The sequence below is a fragment of the Alligator mississippiensis genome, chromosome 13 (genome assembly GCF_030867095.1).
Source record: "Alligator mississippiensis isolate rAllMis1 chromosome 13, rAllMis1, whole genome shotgun sequence".
Classification (NCBI taxonomy): domain Eukaryota; kingdom Metazoa; phylum Chordata; order Crocodylia; family Alligatoridae; genus Alligator; species Alligator mississippiensis.
Window position 1 is genome coordinate 40208981 of NC_081836.1, and position 18290 is coordinate 40227270.

At 45.1% G+C, this 18290-nt stretch overlaps 2 long non-coding RNA genes across 2 annotated transcripts in view; one reads left to right on the forward strand and one right to left on the reverse strand.

Moving 5' to 3' along the window:
• LOC109284894 (uncharacterized) overlaps positions 1 to 8387 on the reverse strand; it is a 29408-nt gene extending 21021 nt beyond the window's left edge. Inside the window, exon 1 of the long non-coding RNA XR_002092506.2 lies at positions 8202 to 8387. This is a non-coding gene — a long non-coding RNA (uncharacterized LOC109284894). The remainder of the gene's footprint in view (positions 1 to 8201) is intronic.
• Positions 7485 to 18290, forward strand: part of LOC109284895 (uncharacterized) — a 42778-nt gene continuing 31972 nt past the window's right edge. Inside the window, exon 1 of the long non-coding RNA XR_009456307.1 lies at positions 7485 to 7697. This is a non-coding gene — a long non-coding RNA (uncharacterized LOC109284895). The remainder of the gene's footprint in view (positions 7698 to 18290) is intronic.

The following is an 18290-nucleotide window of genomic DNA, read 5'->3' on the forward strand; positions in this document are numbered from 1 at the left end:
AAATGGGTCAAAAGCCAAATTTTACTTTTCAGAGCTCTTGTCTGTATAATCATTTATAATAATGACTGCATTGCTCAATTCTTAACCAAACAGGAAAGAGAGAACTTTTTATTTACAGTTTACATGTAAAAAGCAAGAGGAACTAAAAGAGCCTCTAGGGAGTTAGTATAATAAATACAATTACAATTACAGTGTAAAATAAATACAAAGTCTGAATAAGAAAAACAGGAAAAGAGATTTTCAATATGTAAAAAAAGAACTACAGGGTAAGAAGCAAATCCTACTTAACCTATATCTACAGCAATATAAGACAGACAGAAAAGTCTGAGGTTCAGGAATACAATTACTTTGGAGTGGGGGGGGGTCTGTTTTTTGTTTTTTTGGGGGAGGGAAGGCAGGGCTTGTGAAAAAGCAGCAGATAGAAAATACTGTTCCTTTTAGTGAACTCTCTAGTATGGGGTGGAAGGATGCATTTTGTAGGTATTGTAACATTTCAAGGCTTAGTAAAAGCTTTACTTGCTGAGATACAAAAATGATCCATCTACTTGAACAATTTTTTTCAACAAATTACAGGTTTCCTTTGATTTATGCAATACATGCATTCCAGGAAAAGTGCATGTGAGAGGGGAGGAGAAAGTCCCCCCCCCCCCCCCCCAATGCGCTCTGATACTCAAAGCAGGTGCAGCAAGAAGCAATAGTTGGGGAGAGATGCCAGGATGGGGAGAGCAGGCGGGGCAGTTTTGGAGCTGCCTGAGCCTGCAAATCAGCAGGGGAGGGGGGCATGGCCAGAAGAGGGGAGTGGGCTGCTCAAAAGCCAGCTGAAGACTTGGGTGGGGAGCTAGGAGGGAGAAAGTCGAGCATTGGTGGGGAGATGCCAGCAGTAGACCCAGGCAATCCAAGCCCTGGGAGTGGAGGGGAAAAGCCAAGCCCTGGCAGGGAGACACTGGGAGAAAACCTGGGGAATACAAGCCCTGGGAATGGAAGGGGAGAGCTGAACACCAATGGAGAGACGCTGGCAGGAGATCTGGGGAAACCAAGCCCTGGGTGTAGAGGGATGCCGGGGAGCACTGCTGGAGACAAGCAGCTCACCGGGATGCCAGCACGGGCAGCTGGAGCTGCAAGGGGAGAACCAGGAGATGCGGCAGAGAGTGGCACCAAGGGACTGCCAACACTCCCTGGCGGTGCAGCAGGTAGGGGGTTGGTGCCATGGAGCACAGTGCAGAAGAGACTCCAGCTCAACCAGGAACCTCCCCAGTGATACAAGCTGGGAGAAATGTGGAGGACAGGGAGGGAGAGCCTGGCAACACTGGCTGGTGGGACCCAGAAAGCCCAGTTTTAGGTCAAATGGGGCTGAGGTGGGAAGGGGCAGGTACCTAAAGGAGGGCCCCCCAAGAGAGCTGGCAGAGGCCTGGCAAGGGGCTGCTGCCCCTCCCAGACACTTATTAGGCAGAAGGGAACTGAGAAGTCCCAAGCTGGATGAAGGGCCCAGGAGGCAAGATCCCAGGGACCCATCAGCAAACACTGACCTCTTATGTTCATTTGTATTCCTAAGTTACGGTTAACCTAAGACTGGGGCATGTTTAGTTGTCAAGGCCACAGTCCATAGGTGAAGAATGGCCTTTGGAAGACTGATGGCCAGAAGGTCACCAACCTTTGGAGGCAGGCGGCGCAGATGAGATGGGATCATCTGAGGGTAGGACCTGTGGAGTGCAGAGTCCACCTTGCCCGTAGATGTGGTAAGGGTAGGGTAAAGAGGAAGTTGGAGCCCCATGAAGAAGCCCAGGTGTGAGATACCATGGGCCACCTATTGGGAACTGTCTCCCAAGAAAAATAAAACACCTAAGATGTGGCAGGACAGTAGGAGCAGCAACTAAAACACAGTGATGGTGCTGAATCTGAATTTCAACCTGACATTGCTGGGGAGCAAGGCCCTAAAACACCTACCAGTAACAGTGTGCATAAATTAAATTTGCATAAAGGGAAACCAGTTTATAATGTAACAAATAAGCATAGGTTCTCAGGGCAGTAAGGGAGAGAAGGAGGGGACTGGGACTAGGGAAGGGGCAGGGGGAGGGGCACAGCGCAGCCCATCAGCTGTTCCCAGAGCTGCAGCAGAGAGCAAAGCAGAAGAAACTATGAATAGGTGTGAGGCACAAGACCGCCGGGGGGGGAGGGGAGGCAGGGCACAGCTCTTGCTCCTACGCGCACCCTGGGAGGGCTGCGGGCTGGGGGGGCTGTGCCAAGTTCTTCCCAGGGGGTGCATGCCCCTCTATCTGCACATGCGAGGGCAGCAAGCTGCCGCTGCAGGCTGGGGGCAGTGGTGGCACCAGGCTCTTCCTGGCACTCGGGGCAGGCCACGGTAATGGGATGGGGGCTGCTGCCACCCCAAAATTTGCCATAGCTTCCCCCAACCTGCCCTCCCAGTGTTACCGCTGAGCACTGGGAAGAGCCTGGTGCTGCTGCCAACCCCAGTCTGCAGTGGCAGCCTGCTGTCCTCCTGCATGCAGATCCAGGGGCATGCACCCCCTGGGAAGAGCCTGGCACAGTCCCCTCACAGCTCGCAGCTCTCCTGGGGTGTGTGTACCAGCAACAGCCGCACTCTCCCATCTTGCGCCCAGGTCCGGCAGACTTCAGGGCTGGGGCCTCTGGTGTAAATAAAAGCCCAGTGTGCTCAGCACTCTGGGCAGATGCAGCAAGGGATGGCAAGGAGCACCAGAGAAGACCATCATCTGGACCCCGCCTGAGCCTTGACGGTGCATGGATCGACACACAGAGAGCCAGCCCTGGGAGCAGCTTGAGTCTGCTCAAATTAGCCCCGGCTGTAGGCTGGATAACCAGAGCCCCACAGTGTGGCTCAGCATTAAACTAAAAGAGCCCTGGTGCCCAGAGCAGGGCCTGAGAAGGGGAAAGACCCCTGGCATGAGGCTGGGGAACTGGAGCCAGCAAGGGCTCAGCTCCCATAGGAGCTCCCTGGGTGCCCATCACACCCAGCTCCCTGCGTGCCCATCAATTCGAGGCCGACGGCTCCAGGAGGCCTGAGACAGTGTGGGGACCCAGAGGTCAGATTAACAGCCCCCAGAGGAAGGATCGTGAGTTACCAGGTACCTGGGTCCTGCAGGGGAGGCACCCCCGGGCAAGGGATCCTGGGGGAAGTGGGCCTAGGGGAAGAAGACCCTATCCCATTTGAAGGACCAAGTGGTTGGAACCCAGATAGGGTGTGTCTGATATCTGGTATAGTTATGTTTTCTATTCGGTATTGATAGAGCTTTCTCTAGCTCTTCTTTTGAAGCTGGCCCATAGCCAGGAGGAAAATATGAGGGATCAGGAGGAGGAGAACAAGCCAGAGAAAGGGTGGTTCAGTGAGAAGAGGGTGGTTCACCACAGAAAGGAAGGGGCTTTAGGTTTTAGTTTGAGCCCCGGCCCCACTAGGACAGGAGCTATCCTGCTGCTCTTTATCCATTTTATCCACTGAATATGCAGTGCAAGGTGTAGTGGGCAAGCCTCAGGAGAAGGTGGGAGAGCACTTGGGGCAATGTATAGTCTGTGACCAGAACCTTTACTGGGCAGCAGATTAAAACCCCTGCTGGGTGGGGGATACTTAGAACCTGGGCCTCCTGCGCCTTGGGCAAGTTCCCAAACCACTAGATTATCCCGCTGTAAAATGGGAGGTTTTCCCCTCCCCCACCCTCACTTCTTCACTTCCCCAGGTATGCACACAGACCAATCCTAGTCTGTCACACATGCAAATAGGATCCAAATTGTGCTTAACTGCCAATAATTGCTGTCATATGGCTATATAAGTGCCATTTAGGGGCATGAAGGTGAAAGAGGTTTTGGCTAATGGGGACTTTTAAAAAAGGTATTAACTTTAACATACTATCAATGGAGAAGGATTCTAATGGTAATTATGCTAGTATAGTAGAGGCAGGTCTGGTAGCTTCACCTATTTTAAGGTTGCCCAACACTTTGTATCATGAGATCCTGTTTTTGTTTCCATGCATCTTTATCAAATTTCATCCAGCTGGAATTTTTTATGCTGGGCATCTGCCTCTGGCAGGAAACAGCTACATTTGGATAAGTTTTAAGCCTCTAAAATACTGCTGTTTGAACAAGCCCAGTAGAAACTACATATACACCATCTCCACAGACCATCTGAGCATGCTCTGACTTTTCAGAGGTCATTTTGGTAAGAGACTACATGTGCACCTTCTCTATAAACTCATTAAACATGCTCCTCCCCAGAACTATAGGAACTCAGAAGAACCCTGTCATGACTTCCCCACTCCTTTGGGCTTGGGTTGGAGCTGGACACTGGAACTGAAAGAAGAGAGCCTGTATTTCCTATTCTCTCTAATCGTTTGCAGCATGCAGAAGGACCTTATGAGAGTCAAATAGCATGTGGGACAAAAACACTTGCTACAGTGTTTTTCGCTGTTACTAAATATATAACAGTAAAAGTTTTCTTGCAGTGGTCATTAATTGTGTGTTCTTCATTTTTTGGGTGCCCAGCTTTACAACCTGGATCAGATTAGCAGAAATGCTGAATATTCACAACTGCAAGTGACAAAAAGTGTTATATAATGCTCTGAAAAATCAAGTCCTAAGTGTCTTAGACTGCACATGCAAAATTATTGATTTTCTAACCTTAATTTCTCTCTGTCTCAACCACCCCTTAAGTAAATAATACCCCTATATCAAAAAGGTTTTTTGAAGCTTAATTTATACTTGTGAAGCATAAGATACTAGTATTATGATGAGCATGATGGGGTTGGAGATGGGGAGAGGATACTAGTAATTCTGTCCTCATAACAGACCCCGAAAAATTCACAGAAAATAAGAAATGGGGTTTGAATAATTAAGATAAAATATGGACTAGCTGTTCATTTAGTGAACACCATTCATTCTGTGTACTGAATATAAGGTAAGGGTCATGTGAAAAAAATAGTATATGAGCTTGTAATTAAAGACTGTGTCATAATGCATGCGCACAAGAAGGGTGAATTCAGGATGCACAGGCAAAGTTAATTCTTGCATTTTCTAATTTAAGTGCTTGATTTTGCAATCTTGATAATGTTTTTAATGCAATGTTTTGTGTGTAATATCAATTCAAGTCAGAACTGACAACAGAAACCCTATTTATCATCTTCTATAGTAAGAGCTAGATTATGGCATTTATCTTGAAACAGTCCAGAACCACACTGCTGCAGCACATGTATGTACTACTGTGGAAGATTATGCTTGTTATCCTGATTTCTGCCTCCTCACTTATTCCTCAAAATTGTTGCTATAGTCTCCCAAAATTGATATTCCAGTTTTCTCAGCATTTCATAAAAGCATACTCAAAACAACAGGCTTTTGCAGCATGTCTGCAAGATTGTCAGATTTTAACTATTTATAAAAAAAGAAAGATGGGAAGTAAATTCCTGAGTATGAAGGACCTCATTAGCTTTATATTTCTATTTAGTTTTCCTTTCTTGATTCCATCAGTATCTATCCCTGATTATATTGCAGTCCTTTAGATCTAATATGTAACACATTTGGAGATAAAGAATATTGCACTGTATTTTGTGAAAAATATAGATATCCATCTTATTTGTCCTGTGAACATACCTGTCTCTCTTCTTAGCAGTCAGAACATGCTTACATTTTATTATTTGGTTTATTTTATATAACAATATAAATATGTTGGATTTTGTTTTTGAGTTTTTTTCTTTGAAATATCAAATCTTACAGTTACTAAATAATTTGTGTGTTGCATTTTTCATTTCTGCAAAATACTCTGCTTTTTCAAATTGACATGCAAACTATGGCCAGGGGCCACTTTCACGGGAATTTAACTATGTTCATGGTAAGGTGACAGCTTTTACATGGGACAAAGCAACATTATATGATAGTTTAAGACAAGAAGCTACAAACAATGTGATCAGTTGAAATTTCAGGAAAAGTGCTGGTTGCTAAACTGTAATTATTGGGGTGGGAATTTGCTCTGTATGTAGGGTTTAGTACCCATGTTCCTACAGTAGGGCCAGCAGATTTTAGTGCCTCAGTTCTTTAGTCATCCAGCGGCTACTGGAACATTTCCATTGAGTGCACATAGGTCTTGAGTGATGACAAGTGATTCTGGGTTTTATGCAAAAGACAGTATCACCAGCAGTACACTGTTTCTTGAATTGCAGCAGAGATTCAAGTGTTAGGCTTTATGGTCCAGAACCTTAGTTATGACTAACAGGAGTAGAGTGCAGATTAAGAAGGCCAAACGAATGTGCCCATTGTGCTTCCCTAATCCTGCATTTCCCTTATGCGGATGTTTGTCAGTGATCAGTGGAGGGGTAGAGAATTTCCCAGGCCACCCTTTACTACTTCCTGAATCACAAATGTTCAATAGGAATTTGAGGAAAGGAGAAACCTGCTGAACTACCAGAACCACTTCCTACAGTACTAGGTGTTCCTTGCATCTCTCCTAACCAGATATGTGACCCTCCCCATTCTAGTTATGTAAAATGCACAGTCCTTTCTGGAGTGTATTAATAGAACCATAACAATTAGAGATACAAAGAAAGACTTAGAGCTTCTGGTCCAGCTGTCACTGTATATTTTTAAAGTTACTTTTCCTTATTCTTCATATGCAGTATATGTTATTTCCATGGTACCTGTATTTTTGATGATACAATCCTATAGGTATGAGTTTCTCCCCCAGCCCCAGTGCCCAATCACCAGCCGACACTTCTGGTTTCACAGCTGGGGCTTCCAGGGGGTGCACGGCCAACCTCCAGGGGTGTGCGTGCACCTGCATGCACCCTTTATGCATCGCTAGTGCCTGCCCATGTCTGTTTACAATGGCTTTAGACCCCAAATCTGCCAACTGTGTGCTGCAAAGCAGCCACATTACAGTGGAGGTGTTAGCCCTATACTTTCTGTGTGGTCCAGAACTCTAGAAACTACTGCCCTCATCCCCATGATCTCCATCTCTTGGGATTAAGAAATTATAATACTACTACTAATAATAATGTTTCACAGGTTCAGAGAAGTGGAAGGAGTCAGAGAAATAATTCAAAATGTATATTAGTTTAGTGCTGACTTCCCTAAAACTTAATCATTCCAGATCATGTTTAAATGACTTTTGGTGTCTAATTATTGACTTGTGGTTAATTATTTAGTTTCTCGCAGCAGAATTATCAAACAGTCTTGAATAAACCTTGTGAACACAGAGTGAAGTATGAAATTCAGTCATGAGAATTTTTATCCTGCTGAACCTTGCCCAACATAATTCTGTGACACACATGTGAATGTGTACATACACATGCACGCAGAAGAGATGTGTATATTTTGAATTTATGTGAGCCAAGACAAAAATTAAGAGCTAGATTCTGTATGCCCTATCACCTTGTTATTCACACATATTCTAAGTCAATGTAAAAACTCAGTTTAAAATTCTACCAGATCTATGAGTAGAGGATTATGTTTGGTAGTATTTGATTCCTCATTTACTGTAGCATAACTAGGCTGAGGCAAGGACAGGCGCTAGCCCTTGGCACAAATTTAGAGGGGGTATGAGAACGGCAGCCCCTGGGGAACCAGCATGCCAGCAGTTGCAGCCAGAGAGGATGCATGGAACCAGCCCAACCCAAGCAAGGCAGCATGCAGGGACCTGGCCCTGGCAGCACAGCACAGCACAGCACAGCAGCAGCCATGGTCAAGTAAGTCCCTCTGACGCTTGCTCTTGTTTGCCCCCCCCCCCCCCCCCCCGCATACTCTCAGTTGCTTAGTACAACATCCCCATCCTCCTGTTCCTACCCTCTCTTCCCGTCTCTGCCCAGAACACAACAATTATGAGTTATGCTTCTGCTTACTTGACTAGAGAGAGGTAAAAGACCTTCTTTTCCAAGTGCTTAGAAATGGATTCCTTGAGGATCTGTTCCATAATTTTTCCAGTGATTGAAGTGAGGCTGATTCATCTGTACTTTCCTGGATCCTCCTTTTCCCTTTCTTAAATATGGGCACTATATTTGCCCTTTTCCAGTTGTTCAGGACCTCTCCCAGTCACCATGAGTTTTCAAAGATGATGGCCAGAGGCTCTGCAGTCACATCGGTCAACTCCCTCAGCACCCTCAGATACATCCCGTCTGGCCCCATGGACTTTTATATGCCCAGCTTTTCTAAATAGTCCCTAACCTGTTCTTTTGCAACAGTTGTCTGCTCACCTTCTCCCCAAACTGTGCTGCAAGGTGTAGTAGTCTGGGACCTGACCTTGCTGTGAAGACTTGGGTGAAGAAGGCATTGAGTACTTCTGCCTTTTCTGCATCCTGTGTCACTAGTTTGCCTCCCCCATTCAGTAAGGGACCCACACTCTCCCTGATCTTCTTCTTGTTGCTGACGTATTTGGAGAAACCCTTCTTGTTACCTTCACATGCTTTGCTAGCTGCAACTCAAATTGCACTTTGGCCTTCCTGACTTCATCCCTGCATGCCTGAGCAATATTTTTATACTCTTCCCTAGTTTTTTGTCCAAGTTTCCACTTCTTATGAGCTTCCTTTTTGTGATTTAGCTCACTGAAGAGTTCTCTTCTAAGCCAAGCTGGTCTTCTGCCATACTTGCCCGTCTTCCTGCACTCTCAGTAAGGCTTTTTTAAAGTACAGCCAGCTCTCCTGGACTCCTCTCCCCCTCAGTCTGGCTTCCCAGAGGATCCTGCCCTTGAGTTCCCTGAGTCAGTCTGCTTTTCTGAAGTCCATGGTCCTTCCTCAGCTACTCTTTCCTTTCTTCTTTCCTCAGGAAACTTGTAACTCAAAAACATTATTCTTGAAAATAGAAGCACTTTTTGTGATGATAGTCCCATGAATATTGTAAGTTTAGTAAATTCTATTTATGATACCTGGATTCTGTGATTTCTGCTTATCTCCTAAGCAACTCCTGTCAAATTTCTTTGATAAGCTAATTATAGGTTGTTTAACTACTATTGATGTATAATAATGGCCAGATGGATAGAAGCAGTACTAAAGCTATTGGGGCAGGGACTACCTTTTTGCTGTGTTTGCAGTGCCTAACACATGGGGCCAGAATCTTATTTGGAACCTATAGGCAATATTTCAATAGAAATAAAAATAGTAAGATTCCTATAGTGGGCTGACACAAAAAGACAGCCTGTGCCAGCTCCAAACCAAGTAAAAGATGTATGTTTTAACAATTGTCTCTATGGAAGCATTGGTGATTTCAGGGGTGCTTAAACTTGGCATATGATATCTAGGCACAAATTTAAGGGATAGTGTGATTGCCAAAGGATTCATGTTTCCCTCTAAATTGCTTAGCTTTTGCTAGTTTAAGTCCATCTTCTACTATGATCAACTTATTAGCTTGTGGTTTAATATGTCACTAGTAGGACTTACTGTATTTTAGCACTGGAATTTTACGCTTGACAGGAAAGGGCCGTGTCTGTTCATCTCCCTGTCCTACAAAAGAGGACAGTTAATAACAGTTTCCTAAAGCATACTGGGGTTGCCATGTGGTTGTTGAATGAGACATTCTTTGCTATGTAAAAATGGCATCTTTTTCCTGCCTCTTGCTAACAGAGAGAGGCAGTTCAATGCTACTGATGAGTCTTGTCTAAAAAGTGTCTCTTAACTGTACTATAAATAGTCCTCTTTAGGGGAATGTTAATTATTCTAAAATTTCCTTTAAAATGTCATTAAAAGAAATTCTGTTCAAAAGGGGTCTGTCAGTGAATATTGGTGCTCATAATCCATGAAACAGAGATTGCTGCGTGATACTTGTCAAACAATCAAAAAATGTCCAGGTAGCATGCACCTGCTATTTGCTGGAAGCACGTGTGTATACTGAGAGATTTCAATGTGTCAGTAGGCTACCGCAACACCACATTATGAACCAACAGAAAAGGTATCATAAATAACAATCACCATCTGAGTTTGAGGAACCTTTTATAAGCATATATTCATTGTAGACACCAAAAATATTATATAAGAACATTAAGGTAGCACAATAAAGCACACAAAAGTTAGGCAATATGGAGTGAAGATTGCCTGTGCAGATATTTTCTGCAGCATAGAAATAATGTGGTCCATTCCAGGGATATATGTTATATCTGTGTTGGTCTAAGAAAGAGAGATAAATAAAGCTCTTGGGTCAGAGGTGATATCTTTTATTTAGACCCTCCACCTCCCCTGTGCAAAATGAAGTTTCTTTTCTAGGAGAATTTTTACAATCTTTGAATTCTTCTCAGCCTGAAGAAGGGTGGTTGGACACAAAAACTTGTAAAGAAAGAAAATGTTTTGCTACTATTTAGTTGGTCTAATAAAAGATATCACCTCTGACCCAAGATCTTTGTTTATCTCTCTTTCTTAGACCAGCACAGCTATAAAATATATCTCTGAAACATCCAAGATTCATAGATTGTAGAGTTGGAAGGGACCTCGAAAGATCATTGTGTCTGACCCCTGCCCCAGGCAGGAAAGAAGCCCGAGGTCAGATGACCCTAGCCAGGTGCCTATCTAGCCTCCTCTTAAAGACCTCCAAGTTAGTTGATAGTACCACGTCTCTTAACAGCCTGCTAACACTATATCGCTATAGCAATGAGCTAAGTCACCATAGCTCGCCACTACAGTGGTGTGGCATCTTATGTAGATACACCCAGTTTGTTGCAAATATTTTCAGTTTAAAATTTTAACTGTTTAGTTGGGACATAATGATATATTGCTGTTTCTGTCTCTCTGCTGTAGTATCTAAAATCAGGTTTTTAGAGTGCATGCTTTTGAAACATGCTTTCCATTAATGCCCTTCATAATTTTCTTAAGATTCACTTTTTTGGCAAAATTTCTTCCCTCTACATTTATTTCTTACAGTATTAATGGCATATTACCTAAAAGAAATATAAGCACTGATGAAGCAAATTCATTTAAAGATGTCTCTGATATATAATACTTAAGTAGATTTGTGTACTATTCAAACAAACAGGCTAATTTAGTTGATTTTCTTCCCTGAAGTCTTTCAAAGAGCCTTAGTTCCTCTGTATAAACTACAAAACATAACTACTTCACCACCTGTTACTGCAACAAATCCTTTGATACCCCACCAGTTTGAAATGATCAAGTGAGGCAATAGCAGTATCAGTCATTACACTTGTTGAAACCATGGATCTACTTAAGGAAATGTGGTTTTAGGAAAAAGAATAGCAGTAGTATGTTTTAATTGCTACTTATAAATAACACTAGGTAAACATACCTCCTTCCAGTAAAATCAATGTAATGAGGTTTGGCAAACACAATGTTGATTTTTCTACAAAATCTAACACTATTGTGTATATAAAGTGTTTGGTTACACTTGTGTTTTCCTTGTGTCTTCTTTCTCTATTTCCTGGAAGCTTTCTGTGAGCCTAGTTCCCAAAAAAGCTTAGACTTGTGTTTGAGCCTTTTGCCCATATTAAATACATACCTGCCTGTATGCCATAGCATTTCCAATAATTGTTATACTTGCTGTACTCTGATAAAAAGTTTTAAATAACGGAGTTTCATATTAATGCATTCAAAGCCAGGGCCCTGATCCTGTCCCCACCAAACCCAGTACAGCTTTGATTTTCACTTTAAAGAACAGGACAAAGTCCCATATTAGCATATCTTCCAAGGGAGGAAAGCAGAAAGGTAGATGTGCTTATGCTGAACCTGCTCCTATTAATTTGCTTCTTGGAATGGATCAAGGGCCTGTTCATTTTCATAGATGCTAGGGTCGGAAGGAACCTCAATGGATCATTGAATCCGACCCCCTGCCCATGGCAGGAAAAAGTGCTGGGGTCATGTGACCCCAGCACTTCATAGTTTGATTTGATAGTTTCTGTCTTCCTTGTCAGCATGAGTTCAACTCCTTTCTATCCTGTTGAAATTCAGAGCTGTGAGAAAGTTATTCATCTTGGGGTACAAATGTATCCAATTTGAGTCACTGTCATGAATTTTGCAGCCAGAAAATTGGAACCTTAAAATGGAAGTTTCCTCTTCTTCTGTACAATTCTGTTGAAGTGAGCTCCAATCCATACCTTTTACTTTAGACTAGGGGTGGGCAATTATTTGGGTTGGAGGGCCACTTGCGCAGTTTGGGTGAGCTGTTGGAGGCCAGGAAGGTGGGGTGTTGATCCAGCCTGCCACATGGCCGGGGTGGAGGGGATTGCTGACCCGGTGTAGTTTGCGGGGGGGAGAGATGTGTGACCTAGCCTAGGGCAGTGGGGGAGGGGATGTTGGCCTAGTTCCAGCACCAGCACTGGGGTGGGGAATGGAGGGACACAATTGAACCTATCTCGAGCAGGACAGGTGGGTGAGGCTGGGGTGGGGTTTGTGGGTGGTAACAGTGTGGGGCTAGGGCCTGGGGATGGGACAGAGCTGCAATCCACTCCCCATGCTTCCCTCCCCATGGAACCAGTGCCCATGCAGGGAGCAAAACGCGACACTATGCCAGGCCCAGTCCCATGTTGTCACCACCCTGTGATCCCAACCTCAGCTCTGGCTGCCTGTCCTACTCCTAGATGCCTCTTTCTGGCCACCCACAGCTTCGTCCCATCTGCCTGGATGAGCATGCCCTGCTTATGGGGGTCCTGGGGCGGTCACTCCATTCACCCACCCACTCTGTCTGGTGCCCCCTGTGGTGGGTGTGGGGCAGATAGGCCTGGGCTGGGGCTGGGTCAGAACTGTGGCAGAAGGCCATCTCTGTTTCTCCCCAAAAACTCTGCTCTGTGACAATTTGGTTAGGATGGGCCCTGCAGAGGGTACACACCTGACCCTATCTCTTTAGGTAACCTGAGCTAGATACATTCCTGAGGGAGGGGGGAAACTGGCATCACATACCTGGGTGAAGGGCTTGCTCCCTGGGGAGCTAGGAACTGCAAGTCTGCCCAGCAACTAGTGATGCATTTCAAATTGTTTGGCTGACAGTCAACAGGTGTTGGCCTCCATTGGACCAAGTAAATGAGGTCACAAGGGCTTTATAAGTTAAGGAGTGCCCAGGAGGAGAGGGCAGCAGCCATGAGGAAGACTCAGAGAGTGAAGAACTGGACCACCTGAAACTTACTCTCTCTCTCAAAACTCATGATCAAGGAACTGCCTGCCTCCAGAGGGAATTTCCACCTACCTCTGGATGATCCTTGTGAGTAAGATACCTGAGATCTAACTAGATATATAGCTTGCAGTAACTCAGATGCATGATCAAAGGCTACCAAGCCATGGGAGTTTGCTTTATGGGATTTCTCTGATATTGCTTGACCCTGTTCCCTATTCCAACCCTACCCCTTGTAACCAATAAAGTTCTTCTTTGTACCTAGCATGGGAGACTTATTGGGAGTGGGTCTAGATTATGTCTTGGGGTCCCCTTGGTTCGGCTGACTAAGGGAGACCTCTACCTGTGCTGAGGGAAGCATCCCAAGTTCTTGAAGTGAATCAAGTACCCTCGAGGGCTACTAGGCCTGTGTTTCCCAGGGTGCGCAGAGCCAGAATCAAGCCCAGCCCTGGGTGGTGGCAGTGGAACCCCCAGGCTAGTGGATGTGCTCCAGGAATGGGGTCGGCCAGATTTGAGGTGCCCCCAGGGAGGCACTTGGAGCCTGGAAGGTGGTCGGGCGCAGTGAGGTGGGTGGCTCAATTCAGGAGCATCCCCTACTGGCCCACCACAAGAACCACCCTCCCCCACCACACTGGGTCAGCATCCCCCCTTTTAGCTGTACTGGGCCAGGTCAGAACTCTACCCCTGGACCTGCAACAGCTCAACAGAACTGTTTAAGTGGCCTTCCAGTCCAAATAACTGCCCAACCCTGATGTAACAGGAAGACAGGGGAGAGAAAAGACCACAAGGGTAGCTCTGCCCTTTGACTGGTGACCGGTCTCCTGATCACCATCTTGGGACTGGAAGTCCCACCCCTAACCCCTGACCTTAGCCACCAGAAATACTCCTTTTTGGAGGGGGGTTGCCATCTTTGAATTGAAAAAACAAAAACAAATTATATACTAAAAATAAAATATCTACTATAACATATTTTAATTTTATTAAAAAAATATTTTGTCCTGATTTGCATAGTATATATGGAGGTGATTGCATAATAACTCAAAATGAAGTCTTACTCTTGTATATTGTTGAGGGTTGTGGAGGGGTGTGGGGCGTATGTATGGATATAGGGTTTGTGGGGGGATGTGGGTGTATGTGTATGTGGGGTATGGGGAGGGTGTGAGTGTATGGATGTGTGGGGTTTGTGCGGGGTGTGGGTAGCTATGGGTTGTAGGGAGCTCTGTGTGTGGGTGTGTGTATGTGGGGTGTGGGTGTGTTTTGTTGATTTGTGGGGGGTGTGGGTGGGTTGAGAATTGTGGGTGTGTGGTGGGGGTTCATGGGGGAATGTTTGTGGGGATGTGGGTTGTGTATATGTGTGGGTATGGGGCTTGTGAGGGGTGGTGGGGTATGTGGAGGGGGAGGGTGCATGGGGTGTGGGGGGAGTGGGTGTGCACGTGGCCCCCCCTACAAACGCACCTCTTCCATACATATCCCCACCATTTCACACAGCCCAAGCTGCCAGCAGCAGGTGGCAGGCCCTCGGGGTGCTCATGGCCCATGGCAGGCAGAGCTGGAGGTGCAGGTTATGGGGCTTGGCCAGGACAGCAGGGAGAGGGGCAGAACAAGCCTGGCTCCATAGTGTGGAGCTCTGCGCCATTCCCCATGATCCGCACACGGCAGTGAGTGATGCCAGGCTGCTGGCCCCATCATGTAGGCAGAGAACTCGGGAACTGCATGTGAGCTCTGGGGAGCCCTGCATGATCGAGCCAGGCAGGCCCCACATTGCCACTTGCCTGAGCTCTGTGCTCTTGCTACCCCACCTTGGGTCCCTGCCGGCCCTATGCTTCCTTCCAGCTGCCTCTTCACTCCTGGCCACTCACTGCCATTTCCCCCCTGTCCGTCACCACTGCTTCTCCCACCCACAAACCACCATCACTACCAATGCTGCCCACATCCACAACCCACCCCTCTGCCCACTGCTGCCCTTTCCCCACCTGCTGCTGCTTCCCTCCCTGTGGGATGGGAGTCAAGTCATCCCATGGGTGAGGGTGGGAGTGTAGCATGCATTGCCCCTGCAGGAGTGAGCAGGGCTCAGCCCCATGCGAGCACAGCAGGGACAGCCTGGGGCTGGGCCAGATACAGTGAATTGGTAGGCACCCATCTGTGGGCTGGATGCAGCCCATGAGCTGTATTTTGCCAACCCCTGGCTTACAGTGTACTATAAGATAATATCCCTGACTTTACCACAAACAATTTAACATTTTCTTGGAATGCAGTAGCTGGAATCAGAAAATTAAGGTTGGAAGGAACATCAGGAAGTCATCTTGTCCAACCTTCTGCTCAAAGCAGCACCAGCCCCAACTATATCAAGGCTTTGTCTATCTGGGTCTGAAAAACCTCCAAGAATGGAGATTCCACAACCTCTCTGGATATAGATATTCCAATGCTTTACTACCTCCTAATGAGAGCGTTTTCCTAAAGTCTAATTTAAACTTCCCTTGCTGTGACTTGAGACCATTGCTCCTTGTTCTGATACCATTTACCTGTTGATGCTTGAAGTGATTCTTACTCTTTAGACTGTGATTGTTGTTTTGACTGTTGTCTGTTATTGTCTTAGAAATGACTAAGGATCAGTAGCATTTACTGGAAGAAGGTTCATGAAAGACAGTATTCAAGCTTTGTTCTTTATTTCTTTTGGCAGTTGATCTGTTGCTTTTATATTTCATTTTGAATGGTGTTTGGCATGCTCCTTTTGATTTTATCCTAGACTACATTATCTCTCATTAGCTTCAATATGAAATAATGAATAGCAAATATTTCAGTGAACATTACGGGTTCTGTCATAGTGATGTGCAGGGAGGGCATTGATAGAACAACTCCATCAATGTAACCAACACATTATTGATATCTTCTGAGAGTCTCATTGAGTACTACTCTTGTTGTACATTATATTCAAGTTTTTTCCTACACCTTCAAGACTTGGCATACCTCCCATTTATACCTCTTCCCTAATTTCTTCCTCTGCTGTTCCTATTGTCTTCATTTTTCCAGGCTCTTGACTGTGATTATCAACTGCATCTGCACTGGCCTGAAGCTTCAGCTAAGCAATGAAATAGGGACAGCTACCACCCATTTTACCTCTGTTCTACTGTTCCAGGACTTTTACTTGTTTGAAACTTTTGCCCGTCCTTATACATTTATGACATCATCATTTTGTAGAGTACCTGTTATTTTATGAGAAGCACTTTTAACTCCTACTGAAGATATGCTGAGGAAGCCCAGCACCTCAAAGATTTGAGGCAGATAGGAACAATAATTAAAATAAATGTATCTAGCACATTACAGAGGGATCAGGAAACATTTCTCTCTTCTCCCCTCAATCTGCTGATGTTTTTAGTTATTTTTAATAGGACTTCTGGCTGTAGGTTTTCATATTTCTCTTAATTTGTGGGGACACTTACTCTCTAGGAATTTTTCCCTTTGAATAGTAGAGGAGTAATGAATTGAAAAATATTAATGAATGATATGCAGAGGTTTATATGCTGTCCCAGAGGGAAAGACCTTTGTGTAATGCCACTTGATTAAGAGTTAAGTGTTCTTGGGTCAATATATAATAAATGCCTGAATAAAGGGAACAGCAGAAAATGAATGGATGTAATAAATCTAGGAATGTGGTTTCTGTGCCTTATTTCATAATTGCAATGAAAAATATCATTATGAATCATTAATTACTATATCATCAGTTAGTTCCTTAATCCTCAGGCTAAAAGATTGAACTGAAAATTAAAGGTCCACTAGCTTGTTGTATATTATAAAATGGCAAAGTGCTGTTAAGAATCACTACAATTTTAAGTGTATATGGGAAGTGGAAAATGTTCCCCTTGAAATAATTAGTGAAGGATGTAAAGGTTAGATTATTAACAAAATATCTGAATTTCTTTGGAGGATTAATGGAAAAAGGGTTGAGAGAGTTTGTGGTTTTGACATACCTTATCTAAAAATTCGCAAAGCTTCAGGCACTTACCACATACCCATCATTCACATATTTGATCTATTGAAGGTTTCTGTGTCCTTTGCTTTGTCTCATCTGAATCCTTAACAGTTTTACTGTTGACCTTTCTAGTGTGGTTTTCTTCTTGCTTTTCGCTGCACAGCTATTGTAGAGCCTGAAAGGGCTGAACAGCTTTTGTTTTCCTTTGCTTAATCACTCAGTTCTTTTTACTTACTTCACTGGTGCACAAAGTGCTAGATTGCTATAAAACAACAGCAAAGTAGGTGGATGTAGACAAGGAACTATGGAGAAGAGAAGTGCTAATTCTGTGGGGTGTTGTGGACAGCTTTGTTTATGGACTGGAAACAGAAAAGCTTTCAGTTAGAAAATACTGACTTTATAGAAGACTTGCTAGCTGTTGGTAATTTATTTAATTAACATGGCTTAATTTTAAATATTTTAGCATTAATAAGCATCTAAGAGAATTTACAAAGCATCTGAGGAATGCTATTATTGGTATCAAGAACATCTGTAATGAAATGGACGCAGAATTCTGTAATTTTGGGGTTGGATGGACTAGATGAAGGACATAAAGGTATTAGTTACCAACTCAGGACAGCTACAAACATTTATGAAGATATGAGGCCTATTTGCTACTGTGTTTACTCAGTTCTAAGACGTTCCCCTCCCACCACTGAACATGGAAGGAAATCAAGAATGAGGGCATTGCTGCTGTGGCTCAGGTTCCAGCCCCTGCCGAGGTTCAAGGCCACAGGCACAGCTGCCACCTGCTTTCCTCCCCCCACCCCCCCCACCATTTCCCCCTCTCCTTCCCATCTCCCTTCCCAGACAGCCTCTGTTCCTCCACCTGCCCCTGTCCCCCCACTCCTTTGTTCTTGCTCTGTGCTGGCAGGCTCCATCCATGCTGCAGTCTGGGGCACTGAGCATAGCCCCAGCCTCGGCCCCATAGTAGTGGTGCACAGTCTGCACAGCTGCTTAGGGGACTGGACTGGGCTGGGCTGGGCTGGGCTGGGCTGGGACTGTGCTAAATGCCTCAGGCTAGAATGGGGACAGAGCCTGCCAGTGCAGAGCAAGGCTAAGGAGGGAAGGCGGAGGAGCAGAGGCCTTGGGGGAAGGAGCAGGATGAGGAGCAGAGGGGAATGGGGGCAGAGGCTGTGGAGTGGGGACAGGAACAAGCAGGGAACAAGCTGCTGGACCTCCCTAAGCTACCTGCTCCCCCCTACACCTGCTGATCCCCTGCACTGGTGGGGAGATG